Here is a 7,500-nt window from a genome sequence, read left to right on the forward strand (position 1 = left end):
GGGCACATACGGTGCCAAGCGGCCCCTAAGTTTGCCCTTATGGAAGCTCCGGAGGAGGAGTGCATGCTGTGTGACAGTGAAGCCGAATAGGAGCACCTTCCCCGGGCACAGACGGTGCCAAGCGGCCCCTAAGTTTGCCCAAATGGAAGCTCCGGAGGAGGAGTGCATGCTGCATGACAGTGAAGCCGAATAGGAGCACCTTCCCCGGGCACAGACGGTGCCAAGCGGCCCCTAAGTTTGCCCTTATGGAAGCTCCGGAGGAGGAGTGCATGCTGCCTGACAGTGAAGCCGAATATGAGCACCTTCCCCGGGCACAGGCGGTGCCAAGCGGCCCCTAAGTCTACCCTCATGGAAGCTCCGGAGGAGGAGTGCGGGCGTGTGTCACACTTGGCCCGAATAGGAGCACCTTCCCCGGGCACAGACGGTGCCAAGCGGCCCCTAAGTTTGCCCTTATGGAAGCTCCGGAGGAGGAGTGCATGCTGCCTGACAGTGAAGCCGAATATGAGCACCTTCCCCGGGCACAGGCGGTGCCAAGCGGCCCCTAAGTCTACCCTCATGGAAGCTCCGGAGGAGGAGGGCGGGCGTGTGTCACACTTGGCCCGAAGAGGAGCACCTTCCCCGGGCACGGACGGTGCCAAGCGGCCCCTAAGTTTGCCCTTATGGAAGCTCCGGAGGAGGAGTGCATGCTGTGTGACAGTGAAGCCGAATAGAAGCACCTTCCCCGGGCACGGACGGTGCCAAGCGGCCCCTAAGTTTGCCCAAATGGAAGCTCCGGAGGAGGAGTGCATGCTGCCTGACAGTGAAGCCGAATATGAGCACCTTCCCCGGGCACAGGCGGTGCCAAGTGGCCCCTAAGTTTGCCCAAATGGAAGCTCCGGAGGAGGAGTGCGGGCGTGTGTCACACTTGGCCCGAATATGAGCACCTTCCCCGGGCACAGGCGGTGCCAAGCGGCCCCTAAGTTTGCCCTTATGGAAGCTCCGGAGGATGAGTGCATGCTGTGTGACAGTGAAGCCGAATATGAGCACCTTCCCCGGGCACAGGCGGTGCCAAGCGGCCCCTAAGTTTACCCTCATGGAAGCTCCGGAGGAGGAGGGCGGGCGTGTGTCACACTTGGCCCGAATAGGAGCACCTTCCCCGGGCACGGACGGTGCCAAGCGGCCCCTAAGTTTACCCTCATGGAAGCTCCGGAGGAGGAGGGCGGGCGTGTGTCACACTTGGCCCGAATAGGAGCACCTTCCCCGGGCACGGACGGTGCCAAGCGGCCCCTAAGTTTGCCCAAATGGAAGCTCCGGAGGAGGAGTGCATGCTGCCTGACAGTGAAGCCGAATATGAGCACCTTCCCCGGGCACAGGCGGTGCCAAGTGGCCCCTAAGTTTGCCCAAATGGAAGCTCCGGAGGAGGAGTGCGGGCGTGTGTCACACTTGGCCCGAATATGAGCACCTTCCCCGGGCACAGGCGGTGCCAAGCGGCCCCTAAGTTTGCCCTTATGGAAGCTCCGGAGGATGAGTGCATGCTGTGTGACAGTGAAGCCGAATATGAGCACCTTCCCCGGGCACGGGCGGTGCCAAGCGTCCCCTAAGTTTGCCCAAATGGAAGCTCCGGAGGAGGAGTGCGGGCGTGTGTCACACTTGGCCCGAATAGGAGCACCTTCCCCGGGCACAGGCGGTGCCAAGCGGCCCCTAAGTTTGCCCAAATGGAAGCTCCGGTGGAGGAGTGCATGCTGCATGACAGTGAAGCCGAATAGGAGCACCTTCCCCGGGCACAGGCGGTGCCAAGCGGCCCCTAAGTTTGCCCTTATGGAAGCTCCGGAGGATGAGTGCATGCTGTGTGACAGTGAAGCCGAATATGAGCACCTTCCCCGGGCACAGGCGGTGCCAAGCGGCCCCTAAGTTTGCCCTTATGGAAGCTCCGGAGGATGAGTGCATGCTGTGTGACAGTGAAGCCGAATAGGAGCACCTTCCCCGGGCACAGGCGGTGCCAAGCGGCCCCTAAGTTTACCCTCATGGAAGCTCCGGAGGAGGAGGGCGGGCGTGTGTCACACTTGGCCCGAATAGGAGCACCTTCCCCGGGCACGGACGGTGCCAAGCGGCCCCTAAGTTTGCCCAAATGGAAGCTCCGGAGGAGGAGTGCATGCTGCCTGACAGTGAAGCCGAATATGAGCACCTTCCCCGGGCACAGGCGGTGCCAAGTGGCCCCTAAGTCGGTAAAGGTTGAAATAAGTAAATAAATACAAAAAGGACGAGGGGGGGAAAAAAGGCAAAAACGTAGAAAATCCCCCCATTCATTTCAATGGGCTCGGCCGATTTGGGCTTGCGGGACCGCCGAGGGCACGCCGGAGGGCGGTTGAGTCGGTAAAAGTTGAAATAAATGAATAAATACAAAAAGGACGAGGGGGGGGGAAAAAAAAAGGCAAAAACGTATAAAATTCCCCCATTCATTTCAATGGGCTCGGCCGAATTGGGCTTGCGGGACCGCCGAGGGCACGCCGGAGGGCGGTTGAGTCGGTAAAAGTTGAAATAAATGAATAAATACAAAAAGAACGAGGGGGGGAAAAAAAGGCAAAAACGTATAAAATTCCCCCATTCATTTCAATGGGCTCGGCTAAAATGGGCCTGCAGTACTGCCGAGAGGCCGCCGGAGGACGCCCTAGTAGGCAAACGTTGATCCCCACACACGAGGGGTCAGTTAGGCGACCAGGGGTAGCGTTTAGGCGACCAGGGGTAGCGTTTAGGTGACCAGGGGAAGCGTTTAGGCGACCAGGGGTAGCGTTTAGGTGACCAGGGGTAGCGTTTAGGCGACCAGGGGTAGCGTTTAGGCGACCAGGGGTAGCGTTTAGGCGACCAGGGGTAGCTTTTAGGCGACCAGGGGTAGCTTTTAGGCGACCAGGGGTAGCGTTTAGGCGACCAGGGGCGTTGCAGTTCCGCCGAATTGCATTAGGGGCGCTGCAGTAGGCAAACGTTCTTCCCCCCTAGTCAGAGGGTCATTTGCCTACTTCCCAGGTTTACCCGGGTTTTCCAAAACACCTGGGGCACATTTTCAGGGATCACGTTTTTAGAAACAAAAATATTCATAATTTCTTCTAAGTCCCCTTTCCAGCGGGGAACTTTGAAACATTGTATCCGACCACTGAAGGCTGTTGGCGGGCACGGCGCGGCAAACAGCCCGCACTCAGGCATGGAGCTCCGGGGAAAGTTGCCTAATTTCTTCTAAGTCCCCTTTCCAGCGGGGAACTTTGAAACATTGTATCCGACCGTGGAAGGCTGTTGGCGGGCACGGCGCGGCTCATAGCCGGCCCTCGGGCACGGAGCTCCGGGTGAATTTTCACAAATTTCTTCTAAGTCCCCTTTCCAGCGGGGAACTTTGAAACATTGTATCCGACCGTGGAAGGCTGTTGGCGGGCACGGCGCGGCTCATAGCCGGCCCTCGGGCACGGAGCTCCGGGTGAATTTTACAAATTTCTTCTAAGTCCCCTTTCCAGCGGGGAACTTTGAAACATTGTATCCGACCGTGGAAGGCTGTTGGCGGGCACGGCGCGGCTCATAGCCGGCCCTCAGGCACGGAGCTCCGGGTGAATTTTCACAAATTTCTTCTAAGTCCCCTTTCCAGCGGGGAACTTTGAAACATTGTATCCGACCGTGGAAGGCTGTTGGCGGGCACGGCGCGGCTCATAGCCGGCCCTCGGGCACGGAGCTCCGGGTGAATTTTCACAAATTTCTTCTAAGTCCCCTTTCCAGCGGGGAACTTTGAAACATTGTATCCGACCGTGGAAGGCTGTTGGCGGGCACGGCGCGGCTCATAGCCGGCCCTCGGGCACGGAGCTCCGGGTGAATTTTCACAAATTTCTTCTAAGTCCCCTTTCCAGCGGGGAACTTTGAAACATTGTATCCGACCGTGGAAGGCTGTTGGCGGGCACGGCGCGGCTCATAGCCGGCCCTCAGGCACGGAGCTCCGGGTGAATTTTCACAAATTTCTTCTAAGTCCCCTTTCCAGCGGGGAACTTTGAAACATTGTATCCGACCAAAGGAAGGCTGTTGGCGGGCGCGGCGCGGCTCATAGCCGGCCCTCGGGCACGGAGCTCCGGGTGAATTTTACTCAATTCTTCTAAGTCCCCTTTCCAGCGGGGAACTTTCAAACATTGTATCCGACCACTGAAGGCTGTTGGCGGGCGCGGCGCGGCTCACAGCCCGCCATCAGGCACGGAGCTCCGGGGAAATTTGCCTCATTTCTTCTAAGTCCCCTTTCCAGCGGGGAACTTTCAAACATTGTATCCGACCAAAGGAAGGCTGTTGGCGGGCGCGGCGCGGCTCACAGCCCGCCCTCAGGCACGGAGCTCCGGTGAAATTTGCTCAATTCTTCTAAGTCCCCTTTCCAGCGGGGAACTTTGAAACATTGTATCCGACCAAAGGAAGGCTGTTGGCGGGCACGGCGCGGCTCATAGCCGGCCCTCGAGCACGGAGCTCCGGGGGAATTTGCCTCATTTCTTCTAAGTCCCCTTTCCAGCGGGGAACTTTGAAACATTGTATCCGACCAAAGGAAGGCTGTTGGCGGGCACGGCGCGGCTCATAGCCGGCCCTCGAGCACGGAGCTCCGGGGGAATTTGCCTCATTTCTTCTAAGTCCCCTTTCCAGCGGGGAACTTTGAAACATTGTATCCGACCAAAGGAAGGCTGTTGGCGGGCACGGCGCGGCTCATAGCCGGCCCTCGAGCACGGAGCTCCGGGGGAATTTGCCTCATTTCTTCTAAGTCCCCTTTCCAGCGGGGAACTTTGAAACATTGTATCCGACCACTGAAGGCTGTTGGCGGGCACGGCGCGGCTCATAGCCGGCCCTCGGGCACGGAGCTCCGGGTGAATTTGCCTCATTTCTTCTAAGTCCCCTTTCCAGCGGGGAACTTTGAAACATTGTATCCGACCGTGGAAGGCTGTTGGCGGGCACGGCGCGGCTCATAGCCGGCCCTCGGGCACGGAGCTCCGGGTGAATTTGCCTCATTTCTTCTAAGTCCCCTTTCCAGCGGGGAACTTTGAAACATTGTATCCGACCACTGAAGGCTGTTGGCGGGCGCGGCGCGGCTCACAGCCCGCCCTCAGGCACGGAGCTCCGGGGAAATTTGCCTCATTTCTTCTAAGTCCCCTTTCCAGCGGGGACCTTTCAAACATTGTATCCGACCACTGAAGGCTGTTGGCGGACGCGGCGCGGCTCACAGCCCGCCCTCAGGCACGGAGCTCCGGGGAAATTTGCCTCATTTCTTCTAAGTCCCCTTTCCAGCGGGGAACTTTCAAACATTGTATCCGACCACTGAAGGCTGTTGGCGGGCGCGGCGCGGCTCACAGCCCGCACTCAGGCACGGAGCTCCGGGGAAATTTGCCTCATTTCTTCTAAGTCCCCTTTCCAGCGGGGACCTTTCAAACATTGTATCCGACCACTGAAGGCTGTTGGCGGACGCGGCGCGGCTCACAGCCCGCCCTCAGGCACGGAGCTCCGGGGAAATTTGCCTCATTTCTTCTAAGTCCCCTTTCCAGCGGGGAACTTTCAAACATTGTATCCGACCACTGAAGGCTGTTGGCGGGCGCGGCGCGGCTCACAGCCCGCACTCAGGCACGGAGCTCCGGGGAAATTTGCCTCATTTCTTCTAAGTCCCCTTTCCAGCGGGGACCTTTCAAACATTGTATCCGACCACTGAAGGCTGTTGGCGGACGCGGCGCGGCTCACAGCCCGCCCTCAGGCACGGAGCTCCGGGGAAATTTGCCTCATTTCTTCTAAGTCCCCTTTCCAGCGGGGACCTTTCAAACATTGTATCCGACCACTGAAGGCTGTTGGCGGACGCGGCGCGGCTCACAGCCCGCCCTCAGGCACGGAGCTCCGGGGGAATTTGCCCCCTCATTTCTTCTAAGTCCCCTTTAGGCGACCAGGGGTTGACAATTTAGGTGACCAGGGGTTGACAATTTAGGCGACCAGGGGTGACTTTTAGGCGACCAGGGGTGAGGTTTAGGCGACCAGGGGTGAGGTTTAGGCGACCAGGGGTAGCGTTTAGGCGACCAGGGGCGTTGCAGTTCCGCCGAATTGCATTAGGGGCGCTGCAGTAGGCAAACGTTTTTACCCCTAGTCAGAGGGTCATTTGCCTACTTCCCAGGTTTACCCGGGTTTTCCAAAACACCTGGGGCACATTTTTAGGAACCACGTTTTTAGAAACAAAAATTCTTCTATGTCCACCTCCGTGAAAGAAATTGCCCAATGGTTCCCGCGGAAGAGAGCTGCCAGGCGGACGCATACTGCAATAACGGCCGCCCTGGCGCTCTGGTGGATGTTATCCTCGAAATTTCTTCTATGTGCCCATTCCAGCGGGCAACTTGCGAACAATGGTGTCCGACCATGGAAGGCTGTTGGCGGACGCGGCGCGGCTCACAGCCCGCCCTCAGGCACGGAGCTCCGGGGGAATTTTCCCCTCATTTCTTCTAAGTCCCCATTCCAGCGGGGAGCTTGCAAACGTGGTATCCGACCACTGAAGGCTGTTGGCGGGCACGGCCCCACCAGCGCAACACGGCACTTCCTATGACTCGGGTCCGACGCAGGAGGAGCGGTCCTCCCGGCCCCACCACACGGCACTTCCTATGACTCGGGTCCGACGCAGGAGGAGCGGTCCTCCCGGCCCCGCCACACGGCACTTCCTATGACTCGGGTCCGACGCAGGAGGAGCGGTCCTCCCGGCCCCGCCACACGGCACTTCCCATGACTCGGGTCCGACGCAGGAGGAGCGGTCCTCCCGGCCCCACCACCGCCACACGGCACTTCCCATGACCCGGGTCCGACGCAGGAGGAGCGGTCCTCCCGGCCCCACCGCAACACACACAACCACTGACCGATTGGCAATCATGACCCGCCATCGGAGGGCCCCTGCCGGCCCCGGCCTCGCGCCGGGGTGTTCGGGTGGACGGTTCCTTCGGCCTGCGGGTCGACCTCTGAGCGTTGGCCGGCACCGCAGCACCGCAGCACACACATAACCACTGACCGATTGGCAATCATGACCCGCCATCGGAGGGCCCCTGCCGGCCCCGGCCTCGCGCCGGGGTGTTCGGGTGGACGGTTCCTTCGGCCTGCGGGTCGACCTCTGAGCGTTGGCCGGCACCGCAGCACACACACAACCACTGACCGATTGGCAATCATGACCCGCCATCGGAGGGCCCCTGCCGGCCCCGGCCTCGCGCCGGGGTGTTCGGGTGGACGGTTCCTTCGGCCTGCGGGTCGACCTCTGAGCGTTGGCCGGCACCGCAGCACACACATAACCACTGACCGATTGGCAATCATGACCCGCCATCGGAGGGCCCCTGCCGGCCCCGGCCTCGCGCCGGGGTGTTCGGGTGGACGGTTCCTTCGGCCTGCGGGTCGACCTCTGCGCGTTGGCCGGCACTTCCCTACCGTTACCCACCCCACCCCTGGGGTTGTGACAAAACGGCACTTCCTATGACTCGGGGTCCGACGCAGGAGGAGCGGTCCTCCCGGCCC

This window comes from Idiotropiscis lumnitzeri, unplaced genomic scaffold, assembly GCF_059441095.1.
Source record: "Idiotropiscis lumnitzeri isolate Australia: NSW breed Sydney's pygmy pipehorse unplaced genomic scaffold, RoL_Ilum_1.0 HiC_scaffold_268, whole genome shotgun sequence".
Taxonomy (NCBI): Eukaryota; Metazoa; Chordata; class Actinopteri; order Syngnathiformes; family Syngnathidae; genus Idiotropiscis; species Idiotropiscis lumnitzeri.